We start from the raw sequence: 19,273 nt of genomic DNA, 5'->3' as shown, positions 1-19,273 counted from the left end.
AGGATGGGAGGAATTTTACAGGTAAGAATCTTCCCATGAATTTTTTTTTTTTTTTTTTTTTTGGCTTTTCTGCATCACTCGGTCAGATTTAGAGGGTTCCCCTTATAAAGATGATACAAGATATTTCCTTACACAAAGGGAAGAACTAGGCCAGCCGAGAGAAGGCTTTATATTTTTAAAAATGCAGCTCCTTTCCTTTTTCTTGGTGACTGGAAGCTGGCAGACATTGCAATAACCATCAAAGAGTCAGTATTTATAATCCGGGCTCTACCTTTGCAATGCTGTTCCTTTCTTTTCCATGGGGAAGGGGGAGGGAGGGAAGGCATCCCGGTCATGTGGCCATTCATCGATTCCTTTTCTTTCTAGAAAAGCACCTTTGGCGTGCTTGGGGAACCACTTAAAGAACTGGTTCCTTTTACATGCCCCGTGACTTCTCAGGGAATTTGGGGCTCCTCAGAGTCACACCTCTACCCAGATGTGGGGAGGAGAACGTGTCCCAGGTTGCACTCCGGGTGTCCAGTGCTGAGCAGAGGGCGGGGTGGAAAGGGGACCAGCCTTTCGGTTAGTCTATGTAGACGTGTTTAAAGACAAACAAACAAACCCAGAACTGGCACTTTTAGTTTGCATTTTGGCCTCTTTATATTAGGGGTGGTGGTGGTGGTAGGTAGTTAATTAAAAGGGAATACTTTTAGCCCCGATGAATTCTTGATTTTGCTTTGTCCTAGAATTCTCTTACCAGGAATCTTGCTACTAGTTCTAACTCACTGCCAGAGGAGGAAACTGCCCTCTCTCGGAGGCTTCCATTTCGTCCTCTGCCCTGCAAGCAGCGTCGCGGCTTCCTCCTCCCTAGCCCAGGAAAGACCCGGGGCCCAACCTGTGTTTGGGCTCAGGTCTGGTCTGGTGGAAGGGGCTCCAAAGGAAGCGGGCGTTCTGAGGCACCTTGCAAAACGGGGGATCCTTAACCCAGCCGAGGCTGCCGGGGAACTGGGGCGGGTAATCTGCTTCCAGAGGCAAGAGCGCCCGGAGAGCGGAGGTGGGTGGTCAGGAGGGCGGGGCAGGACGCGGAGCCAGGTGGCTACCTGGACGGCCCCGCCCCTCGCATCCCCTCCCCGGACCGTCTCCCGCCTCCGTGCCCCGCCCACTCCCGCCCCCGCCCCCGCCCCCGCCCCCAACGCCGCGCGGCCGCTCTATTTGCATAAGGAGGCGGCTCCAGGGCCCGCCCGGGGCGCACGTGACCCTGGGGGAGGCGGAGGGAACCTGCTGACATGACACGAGCCGCTTTGCGGCTCCCCTTGGCGCGGAATAGCGAGAGCAGCCGTGACCTCCGACCCCGCCCGCCGGCAGCCAATAAGAGCGCAGGTCGTCTCCAAACCCAAAATTTCCACGTCGGCAAAAGTCAAGATGGAAGGGAGCGGAGCGGAGCGCGAAGGGGGGAGCCCGCCCGGAATGCCTGGCGGCCGGCGCTGGAGTGCCGAGCTGGGGAGCTTGCGGCGGGCGCGGAAGGTCCACAGGGGAGGGCACCCCGGCCTCCTTCGGACGGAGCGCGACCACCCGCCCCAGCCCCAGGCGCCTCTGGGAGCCCGCACTTTGCCAGCCTCCTGTGCAACCCGGCCCAGGGGACGCAGCCCACTGCACCTCCGGCCTTGGCTCTGGGGGGACGTAGTGGAAGGGACAGTGGCCGGAGGTTTCGGTGGGGGGGGGAGGTGGGGAAGACACTTTCCAGACCTGTTGCACGGGTGCAACAGCTGTTCGGTGCGGTACGTAGGGGGAGGGGGCTGTTGGGGTGGGGAAGGAGAGTGGTCTCTACTGCAGGGGCAGGGGGTGCAGGGCTGGGGCTACGAACGGGGGGCTGTGTGCAAGGGGAAAGGTGTGTGCAGACGGGTTCCATGGGAATCTTTCTGCCTAATGGGACAGAGAGAATCCCAAAGAGTGGATGGGAGAAGACTGCATAGAAGCGAATTCTGGGGCTGGGCGCGGGCTACGGGAAGACCGGGAATAAAGTGGGAGGGGAGACGCTGTGGCGGCCCCGCAAACGCTTGCTTTCCTGGACATGCCATCTGTGGGGCATTTCCCGGGCTTGTATTCGCCCCCCGTTAACTCTTTTCAGCTCCGAGAAATCGTCCTCTTGCGGTCCCCTCCCCCACCAACTTTCCGGATGGGAAGGTAAAAAAGTTGCCACAAGTTGGGTGAAGTTGAGTTAGCCGCTGGCAAAAGTTTAAATAGCAGGACCGAGGAGGAGGTGGGGTTCGACCAGGAATGAGTTCTAATCTGGGATGGGTGGGAAGGAGAGGGCGGGTGTGTGATTACTGCAGCCTGTTTGCTGTGACATTGCAACCAGAATTTGTCGAACCGGGCTGTTAAAACACCATTTCTGTTGGGCATTTGCTCCTGCTGACTGCGGCAGTAACTTTCCATAATTAATGACCCGTTCCATTATCGGTCGCATCCTGAGCTAAATTGCTTTTAACGAGTTACTCTTCTTTGTCTTAGTGGGGGGTGGGGGAAGCACACCTGCGGGAGGAAACTTCTGGAGGAAGACAGCTTCTTTGGTCTTTTGAGGCAAAGTTCTGAGACACTCCGACTCTGAATATGATAGAAGTCAGTGCACTACAGAACTTTGTCTCTAGAGACTGTGGTCGCCACCACCATCGCCGCTAGATTTTCGGACGCTGGGCAGGGTAGCCCGGGTGGCCACGTCGCTGCGCCTTTCCCCTGGGGGAGGGGCGAGGCCAGAGAGGGGTCCGAGTGTTGCTCAGGAACTTGGCAGCCCTTTTCAAAGCCGCGGGTTCAACCCCATGAATGGGAACAAAATCCTCCCAGGTCTCCCTTAGTTCATTTTACTCGGGTGGACTCCTGACTACAGAGTTTCGGGGTTTAAAACAAAAACTTTGGGCTTTGCAAGGTGATTTAAAAGGTACTCAAAAGACCGGCCTCACTTTCTGGAGGAGGGAAGAGCCACAGGTTTATTAATTGGTGTGTGAGTGTGCAGTGCTTTACAGGAATTTAAACTCTCTACTTTTGAAGAAGGAAATGTATTTGTACAAAAACCATGGATAATGGTCTTTTACTCAAGTGGCCTGCTAGATAAATGAGATCCTGCAAGGACAGAGTTTGGTGATCTGTTCTTAATTTTGCTTCTGATTTAGGTCTAATATACTTGTATTTTTTTAAAATAGACTTTATTAATTGAAAGGAAGCACTTTTGCCAAGAAAGCATTTTGAAGGACTTTGGGGGGGGTGGCGGTATTTACATTCTGGGGTGGTAGAGATATTTTACACAGAGATGCTGCTCTTCGCATCCCTGCTGGAATGTGGGTTTTGGTTGGTGAGTTCCTATCAATAGCCTCCTCTGTGCCATGGGCCAGTGACTGGCACCGGATTTTAGTCTTGTTCCATTAACATTGCAATATTTTGATTTTTTTTTTTTTTTGAGCTCTTGGCGGGAGCTGATTGATCCAAGGAATCACAAAAACTCCCTTATTAGTAAAGGCATCTATCCAGCAAATATTCATGGAGTGCCTGCTGGGTGGTAGGCACAAGGTGGTGAGCAAAAGGGGATTGGTTCCTGTGCCATGTTGCTGACAGTCAAGTGAAGGGGTGACTCCCAGTTGATACAGTTTGTGGGATGCCTCAGAATCCTTGGGGTTGCCTGTGTGTGACCCTGAGACACAAACATTTAAGAAAAATGGCTCTTGTTTTGAAAAAGCCACTTTTTACTTGGTTATATTTCAGCTGGCCTATCCATGGGAGGGGGAGTTATCCATGGCGGGGGGGCAATAATCAGTTGCCTGATAGTAGAGCTTAATGGTGGGACTTAGCAGTTGCTTTTTATAGGAATGCTGTGTCCTGATGCTAAAGCAGCCCCTACACTCTTTTCCGCGCCTGGGAACCAGTCTCCCGCCTTTCTGTCTGTTTTTGCCTCAGTTCTTCAATCCTTTGCCCAAAAGATAGAAGAATTATGTTTGTGCAGTAAAATAAAGTGATTCAAATTCATGTGCTTGTATTCATTTGAGAGGTGGATATGCTTACTTGTGAAAAGGATTCTTTCCACTGATTTTTGTGGCTAAATGTGTCCGTGAGATATTCTGAAAATTCCAACCTCCAACAAAACGTAAAACCAACTTTGTAAGAGGATGCTTGTGGATCATCGAGGGTATGGGGAGGAGTGGTTGATGGGGAGAGCAGTCCTCCAACTAAAGAGAGGAAGCCAGTGTCTCCTCCAAAGAAGGGTAAGGTTTTGAGTTCCTGACATGATGATGGCTGGTTTGACTTGATGCTTAAACGCTTTGCTTAGAAATCTGCTTTGTCTCTCACCTGTGGCTACTGGTGAGGAAGAGGACTGACTAGATAAGAAGGCTCAGGCTTACCTTGCACTGATGATGATGGAGTAGGAAGTAGGACAACTGGTGGTCTAGGGGTGCTGCTTGTAAACCCTGCCTTACCCACAGTCATTCTGCAACCTGTGTATTGTCACATCCTGAATATCAGGTGGTGTTCTAGATGCTACCAATGTAGCAGTGAGCAAAGTAAGCCAAATTCGTGGTCCTTTTAGAGGTCATTCTCGTGCTGGAGGGAGACAATAAAAATATAAAATTAGAAGAGCAGAAAGCATGCCAGGAAAGGGGGAACAGCACACTGGGGAGGCAAGATGCTCTTAGAGGCGGGGTGGCCAGCCCAAAGGACACCATCCCCAGCAGCCTACTTTGCATGGCCTGGGCCCTCCTGTCTTTATTTTCAACATTTGAAGTGAGTAAACCAAATGATAGGCATATTGGAAAGCCTATGTATCACTACATGTTGGTGGCCTTCCACTTTTTTTAAAAAGAACGTGTTTCCCCCAAGTGCAAAGGTTGGGAAATGTGGGGGATGCTAGAAAATCTTCCACGAAGAGCTGGGGAAGTGCATCATTAGATCACTGACACTTTCCTTGTATATGTACTGTCTAATCCCAATTTCCAGCAGCAAAATTCTAGGATTCTAGGAACCTTGCATCTCTAAGAGTGTTTCTTCCAAAGAGCCCCCTGTGCTCTCAAATGTCCTTCAAATAGTGGGGTTTGAGGGCGGGTGGGCATGTATTTCTTGTGACCCCCAGGAACCAGGGGAGTTCACTGTCTAGTCCGCATGTGATTTCAGGAACTACTTTTTTGCTAAACTCTTGTTATTTGACTCAAATTTTTCTTACTCGTGGGCAGTACACACAGGGAGCTTTCATAGGATAATCACTACAGACACAGAGAAACCTTACAAATACAAAAGCTGTGGGCAGGAAAAGAAAAAGGCAGAACTCCTTGTTCACACTGCTATTTGTGACATGTAAGGAATAAAAATCTGTCACTTTGGGAGCCTTGGAGGAAGCAGATGGAAGGAAGATGATGTCTCGTCTACAGACCCCATCGAGGACCCAGGTCTCATGATTCTGGTCTGTGAATTTATTAAATGGGCACTAGGAGAGCTAAGAGTGGCTTCACTACAGCAAAAAGCCACTCCTGAAATGACTGATTGGCTCCTCAGCTGTGCCTCTCTTTTTGCCATTTAATAGGAAAATACAAAAAGTAGCTGGTGGTTTAACAGTACTTAATTTGTGCCAAACACTGTTAGAATCATTTGCATATGTTAAGTCACTTACTCTGAGGTTAGTACTGTTAATATCATTCCCATCATACAGATAAGAAAACTGAGGAGTAAAGAGTTTAAATAACTTGCCCAAGGCACACAGCTAGTCAATAGCCAAAGCGAGGTACAGACCCAGGCAGTCTGGATCCGTCTGTGATCCCGGCAGCTATGCTGTACGGGTATCATTCAGTTGTTCAACAGGTTACATACAGCAGAGTTCAAAGCCTGGGAGTCTAGGTTTAAAGTTAAAAGCACTGAACGTGATTAGGAATTATCTCAGTGCAGATCCTGGGTCTGTCTTTAGCATGTGTGGTTGGTTTACAGAGCCCTGAGATAGCACTGCTTTGGGGATTAATTTACTATTTTGAGTCTGTTGGTCACTTTTGCCACTGGGCAGAATTGAATGCTGAGAGGAAAAAAAACCCAGCAGTTTCTTTAATAAACGTCCTGGTTGATATGGTATGAGAAATGCAATAGAAACAGAAAACAACTGAATTGCATTAATGCATTCATTCCACAGACTTTGAGTTCCTACCATGTGAGCGCCCGTGATGTAAGCAGTTTTGGGCAGTGGGAAGTGCATGGGGGTGCTGGGAACTACTGCTAACTCAAGCCAGAATCTCCAGGAGGGCTTCCCAGAGGAGGTGATAACTGAGCTCAATATGGAAGGATGAACAAAGATAGCGGAATGAAGGGCAGAGAGGGCATTCTAGTTCAAAGGAACAGCAAAAACAGACTCCTAGAAACATGCAACAGCAAGACACGTTTGGGACTCGGCAAGTCCTCACGTGTGGCAGGCAGAAACATCATGTGTAAGACAGCGACAGGAAATGAGACTAAGGAGATTGGCAGGGGTAGACCATGAGGGGCCTTGTGTGGTGTGTTTAAAAATTTGAACTTTATCCTGACAACCAAGCGAAGCAACTAAAGGGGATCTTAAGCAGGGAAATGGCCTGATCAGCTCTGCTTTTTGAGAAAATGTGTTCTGGCAGCAAAAGAAAGAGTGGATTATTTGGAGATGGACTAGCAAGTTTATTTTTTTTTTTTTTTATTTTTTTTTTTTAATTTGTCAGAGAGAGAGGGAGAGAGAGCGAGCACAGGCGGACAGAATGGCAGACAGAGGCAGAGGGAGAAGCAGGCTCCCTGCCAAGCAAGGAGCCCGATGTGGGACTCGATCCCAGGACGCTGGGATCATGACCTGAGCCGAAGGCAGTGGCTTAACCCACTGAGCCACCCAGGCGTCCCTGGACTAGCAAGTTTAGAAGCTGTCGGAGTCCTACGGGGAGAGACCACGAAGGCCCGTGGGATGCACAGGAGAGGTGAGGAGGGGCTCAGACCAGCTGGCCTGGGGCAACCCAGAAGAACTTCAAGACAGCCTGCTCCCGAGGCCCTTACATACTGCTGCCGGTACTCACCCGGGGAATAAAATTGGCACTAAGCTACGTCGTGTATGATATTTCGAAATATTAAACTTGCTTGGCTACGATCCCAAGTTAATTCTAGGAGTGTAATATTGAAAACATCTTTTTAACCCTCTGTGGCATTTTGGAGATTTTACCCTAGTTCATCAAATCTGAGAAGTCGACAGTTGTGAGATGCATCATTATTTGTGTTCCACTAGGAAAGAAAAAAAAAATGCTGCTCATGAGACTATGGCACAGTTCTTATGTATCTACTTAGTTTTTCATTTTTTGAGAAGCTCTCTCTTCGATTTACTTGGATATAGATTTTTAAAAATGAGTCAGAACCCCAGCAGGAAACAGAGCACCCTTAACAAGGTGGGAGCACTAAAGAGGGTTTGATGAGAAGAATATTTGCAAAGTATGGGAACAGGGAGGGGTGAAGGCCCTCAGGGGCTGGTGACCGTGGGAAGCAGGTATCACTTCAGGCTGTAAGTGGTACACGAGGATCCTAGAGGGAGTTGATGGGGGGTGGGGTCTAGAATATGGTCCCTTGCAGCAGCTGTGGCCTTTGGCAGAGGAATGCAGTCATGTCTAACCCACTGTCCAGCAGGGAAGGAGCCAGGGGAGTGAGCACCCTGACCTTTCTCCTCTCTCTCCAGGCTCCGGCCATTGCTTCCCATTGGCTGACCCCAACGGGAAGCCAGACGCAAGGGCCCTGGCCACCACAGTCCCTAGAGGTCAGCCCCCAGTGGGTAGCAAAAGGTAGAGAGTACATCTGGAGGGTCAAATAGGGAATTGCCAGAACACAGTTGGGTTTTTTTTTTCTTGTTTATTTGTTTGTTTTTGCCTCCTGTCACTTGTGTATAGACACGAAAGAAAACTCTCAGAAAAATGATTGCTTGAAGTATGCCACCAACCTCATGTTCAGGATCCCCAATGTCTAGTTTTTTCCACTCAGCATGATCCCCTGTGCCAACAGGAGCAGATGTCAAGATACAGTGTTTCTTAGAAGCGTGCCCCATGACCGTCTCTGCATCTAAGCCGCTGACACCCTGCCGGGCTGCTGCTGGGCCTTTTAAAAATTTGTTGCAAAATACACAGAAGTGAAATTTACCATTTTAACCAGTTTTGAGTATACACTTCAGTAGCATCAAATACGCTCACACTGTTGTGCGACCTATCACCAGCCTCCATCTCTAGCAGTTTTTCATCGCCCCAAACTGAAACTCCATACCTGTTAAGCAATAACTCTCCATGATGTTGGGACTTTCCTGACCTTATCAGAAGGGGCCAACAGAAGACTTTCAGATCGAATTCACGCAAAGGTAGAAAATGTCAGGAAGATGATCCCTGCTGCCTGGCTGACAGCATTTATAAGGTATGATTCACTGTAAGATGCATCCTAATATCAGAGATCTTCAAATGTGGAAAAATAGGTTGCTCAGAATCAATGGAATCTGACGAAGGTCTAGAAAAGCACTTACGTTCCATGAATGGGTTTCAGGTGAGCCAAAGTATTGTTCTCCTTCGCTCTCAGGCAGGCAAACCCTAAGGCAGTTGGAACCCTTAGGCTTGAAACCCTTAGCCTCAAGTATGGTATCGTTATGCATTTACCCCAATGTGCCCTTAAACTATTACCATTTACTATGTAACATAGGAAGAGGCTAGGAAGCACAGCTTTGGAAGATGCCCTTCTTTAGTCTGGCCAGATTTCTGATATTACATTTACTACCGAATCATCTGCATGCATCAGGAGGCAGGGGATACTGATGGAAAAGCTGTTCAAATACGCTTGGACAAATGTAGCAGCAAAGCCGCACCCTGTTCCAGAGGATAGAAGACACATGAAGCCACTGAGATCCTTTCTGCATTCATGCTATGGAAAGGTCAAGTAGAAATGACTTAAGGATGCTTATTGGAAGCAAACCCATGCATACCCTTTCAGCCAGCAACTGCATTTGTATTGGTTAGAATAGTTTTGACTCGAAGTAATATAAACCCAAACTCACCCGGCTGAAATGAAAAACTACTTCTCACCCTTTAGAAGAAGTCCAGAGGGAGGGAGGCTTGGGGGCTGGTTAACTGAGCATCTCTGCTATGCATGAAGGATGCAGGTTTCCCCTCTACCCTCCTTGGTTTCTTTGCCTCATGTCCAGGCTAGGTCCTCTCCTGTCGGTGGACAGGTTGCGGCAACTCCAGATGTAACAGAAGAATGTCCCCGAGCCCCTTATATTCTCAAGGCCGCCAGCCTCTTCCTGCTCCAGAATGGAATTGGATGCCCGGGCATTCACCGATGACTGTCAATGGGAATGGGACCACGTGACTGGCTAGACCAACCAGAGCTTCATTTGAGTCAGAAGGCATTGAGGGGGACCCGGAACCAAACCAATGCCGTTAGCAAAGAGATGGGGGCAGAGTGTCTTTTGGGTAGGACAAGGGAAGTGTCTGCTGGCCCACTTTTAGGGCGCCGTCTCCTAAAGCTGCAACTCCCTGACGATTGTACACTCACTGTAGTATATTTTTAAAGGCAAACATTTAGAATTAACCAAACTGCTCATCAGTAGAGGATCCAACACTATGGGATGGCACAGCCATAGAGTAAAATAGTTATCTATTTTAGTATAGTTATATTATAGTTATAGCTTATTATAGTTATATTATTATATTATTATTATATTTAGTATAGTTATATAGTTATATATTTTAGTATAGTTATAGATATCTATATAATCAACAGGGAAGGATGTGAGATATGGATTTACTAAAGGAACTGTAGAACCGTAAAGGGGGTTTGATCCCATTCTGATCCTTTTATGTGCACTCATGTACACAAATACCCAAAACAGAGTTCGTGAGTTCTGATCTGAAGGGGATTCGGATGGGGTTGGTGGAAAAGAGGAACTTTCACTTAACAGGTTATATACTTTCTATTGTTTGACTTTTTAACTCAGGGTAATACTTTTGTAATTAAAAAAAAAAGAGTAAGTTTGCCACAGGGGAAGAAGTCAGATAGAATGCGACCCTGGCAATAGTGCATTACTCAGTAATGAGATAATACTCCTCTCCTACATGACAGCCACATGTATAAATAAATTAATCCCTATTTTATTACTTCTTTCTGGAAGCCTCATGCCCATCCCGGAGGCATCTGTCTCTGTAGCAGACAGTATAGCCTTTTGAGTGGGGCCAATCAATCCCATAGCAACTGGGGTGCCTGGATGGCTCAGTGGGTTAAAGCCTCTGCCTTCGGCTCAGGTCATGATCTCAGGGATCGAGCCCTGTATCAGGCTCTCTGCTCAGTGGGGAGCCTGCTTCCCCCTCTTTCTCTGCCTACCTCTCTGCCTACTTGTGATCTCTCTCTCTCTCTGTCAAATAAATTTTTAAAAATTTTTTAAAAAATCCCACAGCAACTAACCACACGTGGCTATTTGCATTTAGATTGATGACGATGAAATAAAACAATGGCTCCGTCACACTAGCCACATTTGAAGCCTCAGCAACTACGCGGGGCCAGCGGCTGCCTCGCTGGATGGCTTAGATTCTAGTGCATCTGTCTCTGCAGAGAGGTCTCACGGGCTGAGTGACTCCAAGCCTGGCCGCTAGAATTCCAGTGCAGGCTTCATTTCTAGTAGCCATGTGGCTCTGGGCAAGTGAGTTAACATCTTTCTTCCTTTCTAGGCATTGAAACAGGGATGATGAGCTTTACTTCACAGAACTGTGGAGCAGATTAAAATTCTCGGTGCCTGGTACCTGGTATATCGTCGATGAAGTTTCCTGTAACTGTGATAACTGTTTTTAGGACCGTTTCTACCACCATTGACTGAACACTTCACTGAGTGTTGGGCATTTTCCTCACACCTTTATCTTATGGCTAAAACTGAGGTTTGACAAGCGAAGTAAAGCTACCTCTTCTCACTGAAACAGGAGGGGCTGAGTCTGAGCCTGGACCTATCCCAAGGCTTGTGCTCCTCAGTGTTTAATCTGTGAGTGACCTTTTCTTAGGGGGTTGGGAGGACTGAGTAGTTAACCCTCCTTCTGGCATCTTTGTCCCCCCCCAACCCCCACCTTTTTCTTCTCTTTCTGAACAAGAGCTGGCTGATTCAAGAGGATGATAAGATTTGAGATTTCTACTACATTTTCTTTTTCTTTTCTCTTTTTCTTCAATGGTGGAAGAAAAGGGTAGAGATGAGACAATAATGAAGTATGTTAGCAGCCGAATACCCATTCTCTACGGTGTGCAAATATTCTCAGTTCCTTGTGGGTTTTCCTAAAGTCGAATAGTCCTTTTAAAAGGAAACAACTTGTGATCAAATTAAAGAAGGGGAGCTCTTGCTTGAAGATGAAGCAGGAAGAGACAATTATCTTCAACAGCTCCTAATCAAAGTTTAAAATCATCATATGTCTCCGCTTAAAGGTTCAGTTACACATAACCCTTGCTTGGGGGGAGGGGGTCTGTAGGAAAGCATGTGGGTCACCGCAGACAGTGATGAAAGAGGCTTATGGAAGACAGGAGGCTGGAGGTGCTCTTTCACTCATGCACTTGGGAGGAGACTCGTGTTGGACACATCTTCTCGGGCTGGACCTGGCTTCCTTTTCGTTGGTGGAAATGGCATCCTTTGCTGGGGAAACTTTAGAATTGCTTTCCTGGTGGTGCTGCATGCTGTCAAAAAGATGTGTTCTGTTTCAGCAGGGAGAATAAAACCTTGCAGCAGCACAGCAGAGAACTGGTATCTGCAGATAAGGTCTTGCTTTGTATTTCATTTCTTATGCTACAATTCCAGTTGGCTACTGTTTCCTTGTGAGTCAACATTTATATTGAAGTTATTACCATGAGCTGAAGTGCTATGGAAAACACGCCTTCAGGTTTTTTTCACTCTTTCTAAGCTGAGTGAGAAAGAGAGGGAGAGAGGGAGGAAGGCAAAGTGTGTGAGGTGTCTGTGCATGTGTTTGCGTGTGCATGTGCTAGGGGAGAGGGAAGACCGCTAATGCAGCTTTTGAAAGGCCATTGCAACTGGCTTGTTAGGGTGTCCTGGTGTTGTGTCTGGGGATCAGAAGAGGATGGTTAAGCAAGACCATCTCGGGCTGTTAAACCATGTGATGTTAACCGTTGACCGGGGTTTATCTGTACCCTGTGAAAACCCATTATGGAATTTAGTTCACCTCTCTAACTTCCAAGTGGTGAATTTGAAATTATCGGAGGCGCTTCACCATAAAATGAACAGTGGTTAACTTACTTTGAAAAACTTGAATACAACTTGACTAGGAAAAAACAGGAACTAGTAGGAAACTTTTTCTCTTTTATACTGGATCTTCCTCTCCGATGCAAATCACGAGGGTTGTTTTTTTGTTGTTGTTTCTGAAAGTGATTTATTGAGAATAAATTGTAGCACAACGCCTGGAACATGGGCCATGCTGCCTTCCAGTCTAGGCTCCACCATGGCGGGGTCATCTGTGCTTGACTTATTGCTACATTCCAACACCTATCACTGCTCCTGGAACAGTGTAGCCATTCCATAAATATTTGAATGAATGGGTGTGTGGCTCCTAAGCTTTGTGTGTGGGTGTGTCTAAGTATCTTTACTTTGAGAGCTAGTATAATTTCAATTTGCACTGATGTTGGCTTCTCGGATGTTTGATGTGATGATAGGTGAGATCACCACATCCTTCCACATACGTGCCTGCCAAGTTTTTCTCCTGTGGAATTAGTTAAAGCATATATTTCGTTTCCAACATTTCTTTTTGGGTTGATCCCGGATGGAGAAGTTTCCAGCCTGGAATGATTACAATTCAAAGAAACTTTTTTTCCTTATTCTTCCTGATGCCGACACACCCACTTCTCTCTTTTAAAAATGATAGCATTACATCTTGGATTAATGTAATGAAGCCCAGGGATCTTCAGACTGGGGGCTGTACATCCCAGAGAGTAGATAAAGACTTTGTAGAGGGATACTTGGGTATTGAAATGTGAGAATTGATTCTGTATCCTCAGTGTCCTCTTTGGTGATTTTCTAAAACAGACCTGCCTTAGGATCTTGTGGGCTCTGTTTTTTTCTCCTCTCCTACTGCTCCTTTTCCTAGTGCTCTTCTCCCACTCTACAAAAGAAAGGCTCTTTATCTTACCCTCACCCATCTCAAATCTTTTTAAAGTGTGTTGCCTGGAGTATAAAAATCTTTGAGATACCAAACAAAGGGGCAATTTCATTTGACAACATATATTTATTAAATACAACTATGGGGATGCCTGGGTGGCTCAGTCAGCTAAGCATCTGACTCTTGGTTTCCACTCAGGTCATGATCTCAGGGTCATGAGATCGAGCCCAGCATGGGGCTGCTTGCTCAGTGTGGAGTCTGCTTGGGTTTCTTTCTCCCTCTCCTTCTGTCCCCATCTCCCATCCCCATGCTCATATAAATAAATAAATTTATATATATATATATATATATATATATATATATATATATTACATATATCCCAAAAAGAGAGAGAGAGAGAACATTGGGACAGCTGGGTGGCTCAATCAGGTAAGTGTCTGGCTCTTGATCTCAGCTCAGGTGTTTATCTCAATATCATGAGTTCAAGCCCCTCACTGGGCCCCGGGCTGGGTGCAGCATGGGCTACTTTTAAAAACAAAAGAGAGAGAACACTATAAATACCCAAATTATTAAATAAAGAGCTTGTTTATATATTTTTAAAATGGCTAATTTGTTGGTATCAAGTTGCTATGACATTTAAGTTTCACTGGATATATATGAAAGAATAAGTGTCACAATTTTATTTTAGAATCTCAATATTTACAATTATCAGAAAATGCATCCTATGAAATTAATTAAACTTAGGAAACATGTTAAGTACTTAAGTACTTAAATTTGTGCTGAGGGCACACAATTTTTCAAAAATTGCGATGGAGTGGGGCAGGGGAGCCATGTAAATAACCCTGCGGAGACCACACCAGAGCTTTGGTGTTTTGGAAAGGGAGCTGCTAGGTGAGTGGCACAATGCACATGTGACAACACGGCCTGGTTGTAACTGATATTTGTACTAAAGCTTTCCCTGAAGGGACAGGAAGAAAAGGGTGCAGACCACTTAAAAAATGTTGACTTAATAATCGCTGATTTTAAATGTCCAATGTAAATACGAATGATGAAATTTTGCAGTCATTCTGGATTGTCATCTGCAGAGGCCAGAAAAGTATGATAACATAATTCAGATACTAATCAAGGTTGGTGAGCCTCTCTGCAGTTATAACCTGGAAAGCCTTATCCTCAGGCACTAGCACTAGGGGGTATAGAGCCCCCTTCCCAGGGAAATGGCATGAATGCACTCAAGTTGGGTAGAACCTTGCTCATGATGCACAGCCTCCTGTGTTGTCCAACATGGAAACCTGTTGTACTTTGCGCCTACCGCTAATATTAAGTGAGCACCTACTATGTGCCAGGTGTAGTGCTCAGGGGTGATTGTATACTGGCATGCAAAAGGACATGACCTATTTGTGGCTGGGCTCAATGTCTACCTCCTGGAGATGATCAGATGAGCTTTGCTGGGGGAAAGATAAGCAAGGAGAAGCTGAAGACACCATGCCTAGTGCTAGCATGCAGTCATCACAGCTGTTATTAATTAATAAAAAGTAAAGCTGCTACTACTGCTTACTGGTACCACCAATATTAACTCTAGCTCTGGTTACTGCCTCCAAGATTACTGCCTAGGTCCAGTACATCTTATTTCCAGAGGCACCACTGGAAAGAGCACCAATCTGGATTTTTTTTTTTTTAATGCGTCTGGCACTGTTTTAAACACTTTACAGACCTTGCCTCATTTATTCCTTGCAACTGGACATTATTGTGTCCCTTTCATAAATGAGACAGCTGAGGCACAGGGAAGTTACATTACTTGCTCGAGAGCAAACAGCTATTAAGGAGGGGAGCCTGGATTCAATCCCAGGCAATCCAGCTCCACGATATTAACCCTTCCCTCTTAATCACAATAGAATTAAGAGTTAATATTTATGGAGCACTTAATCTGGATCAGGCCTTGTGCTAGGCACTTTACATAAATTATCTGATTTAATTTTCACAGTAAAGTAACTCCGGCTTATTATTTCCAATTTACAAGGAAACAGAGGCATAAGGCAGTTAAGTAACTTGACCAAGATCACGATGCTGGCAAATGGCAAAACGAGGATATGGAGCAAGGATCCCATCCAGATCCCCGGAAACCCATTCTCTGGAGCTCCATAGCAGCTCCTCACCAGAGTTACTTCCACAGCTGATGGCTTTAATTCAGGGCTTCCTTCATTAGGGCCCCCGAGCCCCCTTTCACCCCCTTGCTTACCCACATCAGAAGCTGCCACAGCGCAGGGCACCTGGGTGGCTCGGTCAGCTGAGTGTCCAGCTCTTAATTTTGGCTCAGGTCATGATCTCAGGGGTGTGAGATGGAGTCCTGCGTGGGGCTCTCCACTGGGTATACAGCCTGTTGGGGATTCTCTCCCTCTCCCTTTGCCCCTTGCTGCCTCCCCCACCCTCTCATAAAGAAGAAGAAGAAGGAAAAAGGAGGAGAAGGAGAAGAAGGGGAAGAGGACAAAGGAGAAGAGGAAAAAAAAAAAAAAAAAGAAGCAGCTTACGCAGTGTCTCAACACACCATTAAACTTCAAACCGCCTCGCCCTTAAAATCTTTAGTGTCATTGTTACTGAACGGAGGGTTTGAAAAGTGCCAACGTTGCTTTAATGATCAGGGTGGGAGGTAGAGAAATCACATGGAATCTGAATCTTTTTTTTTTTTAACAAATTTTTTTTTTTTTAAGATTTTATTTTATTTTATTTGACAGAGAGAGAGATCACAAGTAGGCAGAGAGGCAGGCAGAGACAGAGGGGGAAGCAGGCTCCCTGCTGAGCAGAGAGCCCGATGCGGGGCTTGATCCCAGGACCCTGAGATCATGACCTGAGCCGAAGGCAGCGGCTTAATCCACTGAGCCACCCAGGCGCCCCCGGAATCTGAATCTTAATAGCTGCTATCTCAAACCCGGTTATGTCACTGTTTTCACGATGGTACAGTTTAGAGATGGGGTCATCATCAAACGACAGGGTAAGAACTAAAGCTGGTTTTTCTTACTACACCAATCATAATCTGATTTTGAAGCAATTGGTGTGAGATGATGACTTTTGGCTGCTTGTTTCTACCAATGAGCCCTCACAAGTAAATAGAGATGCCCCCCGACACCGCTGTCTCTGAGGTCCGCCACTGTTCAAGCAGCGGTTAGCACAGTTCACGGTTGAGATCCTGGCCAGAGAAGCAGCCAGCCACGGCTTAGCAGCTAAGGGACACACACAATGTAGGTGTGCTGGCGTGCTGCAGGGGCTCTGAGGTCGGGGAGTGTCTCCCTCTTGGCAAAGGATTTATTTCATAAACATTTATTAAGGACCTGCTGCTCACCAGATACTGTCAGGTACTGGTTCTACAAAGATGAGTAGAATGCAGTTCTTGCCCTACAGAAACTTGGAACCTGAAACAATAGATAAAAGTCTACACAGGGGCCCCTGGGTGGTGCCATTGGTTAGGCACCCAATTCTTGGTTTCAGCTCAGGTTGTGATCTCAGGCTCTGTGCTCCACATGGAATCTGCCTGGGATTCTCTTGCTCTCCCTCTGCCCTTCCCACATGTGCTCTTTCTCAAATAAATAAATAAATAAATAAATAAATAAATAAATAAATATTTTTTAAGTGTACACAAGTCCCTGTCCCACACAGTGACAGGTAGGTATTTAAAAGGTTGGGGATGGCACCAAGGAAGCAGGGTACATCTAGTTTGAGAAGTGAGGATCTGGGGATACATCCCGAAGTTGGTGTTATAGATTGAATGTTTGTGTCCCTCAAAATATATATAATGACACCTAATCCCTAGTGTGATGGTGTTAGAAGGAGGTGATTAGGTCATGAGGGCAGAGGCTTCATGAATGGGATTAGGGCCCTCATAAAAGAGACCCCAGAGAGACCCCTTCTCTCCTCTTACTATGTGAAGACACAACAAAAAGATCACTGTCTATAAACCATGAAGCTGGCTCTCTCCAGCACTATATCTGCCAGCACCTTGATCTTGGACTTCCCAGCCTTCAGAATTCTAAGGAACAACATTTTGTTGTTCATAAGCCACCCTGATTATGGTAATCTTGAAGTTCTCGAAGGATAAATGGGAACCCAAAGATGAAGAGAAGGGAGAAGAGCACTCCAGATAGCGGCCTGAGGAAACACATGGCGTCACTGAGTTGCACGTCAAATCAGGCTCTCGCGTGGCTGTTGTAATGTGGTCTTGTAAGTGTTGGAGGCCGGTGACCAGGCGAGGGAGGCAGGCACAGACCACACATCATGATGGGCTCCATATGCGATGCTGGTGGACTTGGACTTTCTGTTGAATGCCGTGAGGAGCCTCTGAAGGACCATAGGTAGGAAAACATGGGGTCAGACGAACATTTTGAGAAATAGCTCTGGCCGCAGAGAACGGTATGATCTGGAGCAGGTATGCGGGGCGTTGGGCGGGGGAGCTGGGCAGGAAGTCTGGAGGACGACCTACCAGACGGGAGGTAAGGGTAGTAATCCTGTGAAATTGCGCGAGACCCTCAAGCAGTGGAATAAGCCAAATTTAGTATCGGCCTGAGTGTGGACAGTAAAAAGAAAAAAATGAAGTTTAGGCCGATCGATTTCTGGCTTGCAATGTTTCTGGGTTACCACATTGGGAGGGGGTGGTGGGAGCACAAAAGAGAAGGGAATTTTCAGTCACATGTCAGTGAACCTCATGCTTAATTAATTCACATCATTTGTGGGACTAATACATGCTCTCATGTGAGGACTTGCAAATATTATCAGCTCCGATAAATCGTTTTATGGTTATTCAATGAAAAATCTTCGACACATAAGATTTCATTTCTGTAACTCTGGTTTTCACTTCTACCAAATTCTTAGAACAAATCTTCCTGGGTCCTGGGGAATTCAAGGATAGGATGAAATGCATGTTTGGATTTTACTTCTCACCACCTGTCTAATCCCAGAGAATCACAGCTGGTCTTCTGTTCGTCATGTCCACTTACTCTGTTTTTTGGTGCTTTGACACACTGGAACCTTGCTAGCTCTGGACAGACTTTCTTTTCCAGAGCAAGCTAATCCCTAGGGATGACAGACAACTCACCTGGGAGCATGCCTTTCCTAGGCAAATCAACCAATCTGGGGCCTACACCTCCAACGATCTCCTGTTTTGGGGGTTCTTACTCATTGAGCCCCTATTCCCCTGCCCAAATCGCCCCAGAGCCGGAATACCAGATAACTAGAGATCATCCGTATATACCAGAGACCATTGAAATTATTCCAACTCGCCAGGACTAAACCTGCTTACCTTGCTTTGTCCATTCCTTCCTGCGGAAACCACAGTAAAGGCTCTTGCCTGTGTTTTCCCTGCTCTCCCTCTGCCTCCTACTGACCTTGATGCTTCCCCAGGGGGCCCTGCATGGCACGCTAAGCCTTCTGTTTCTAGTGATCTGATGGTATTAATAACTTCTTTTTTAATGGCAGGTCTTTTCTGTATCTGCCTGCCTCAGCATACCTAATTCAAACAAATCCCAGATACCCTTAAAGCAGTGTGTGCCTTGATTCCCTGGCAGACGGACCAGTGGACAATTCTTCATCAGGACCCACGGCTAAGATGTTTTGGAAAGGGAAAGACGCAAAAAGCGGGAGGACCTGAGTAAATGATGTTCGTTGATTCATTCCCATTCATGGTGTTTGCTTTACCAAAGTGCTGAGTCGGTATTGCTGGGCATTTGGGTTTTAGATTTGATGCATCATTAGTTATTAATAAAGTCGTGTTATTGAATCCTTAAAGGAAGTACCTACATACCCCTTTAGGTGCTTACTGTTTGTCTCCTCTGAATATTTGTTCTGTTAATTCATGTTCACGTAGCACTTGTAAACTGCATAGGGTACATTTCCACAGGTAAATTAGATGCTTAATAAGAAATAAAATATATGCTCCTGGGAGCTTGTAGTTAAGAAAACTATGTTATTTAGAATTAATATTATATACTAGGTGGTTGTGACTCAGGTCGCCTTTCATTGAAAAGGAAAGAAATCCTTTCCCTGGGAGCCATGATGGAGCACATGAGTCCTGAATGAGTCATTGCCACATGTGCTACGGGAGGGCTGATCCACTGCCTCTCTTCTTCTGAGCTGCTGCTGCTGCCGAAACAATCATGCATTGAGCACAGCGGTTTGTTAGCAGA

Source organism: Mustela lutreola, chromosome 4 (genome assembly GCF_030435805.1).
Source record: "Mustela lutreola isolate mMusLut2 chromosome 4, mMusLut2.pri, whole genome shotgun sequence".
NCBI classification, from domain to species: Eukaryota; Metazoa; Chordata; class Mammalia; order Carnivora; family Mustelidae; genus Mustela; species Mustela lutreola.
The sequence above is the reverse complement of the archived record's forward strand: the minus strand, read 5'-3'. Positions refer to the sequence as shown.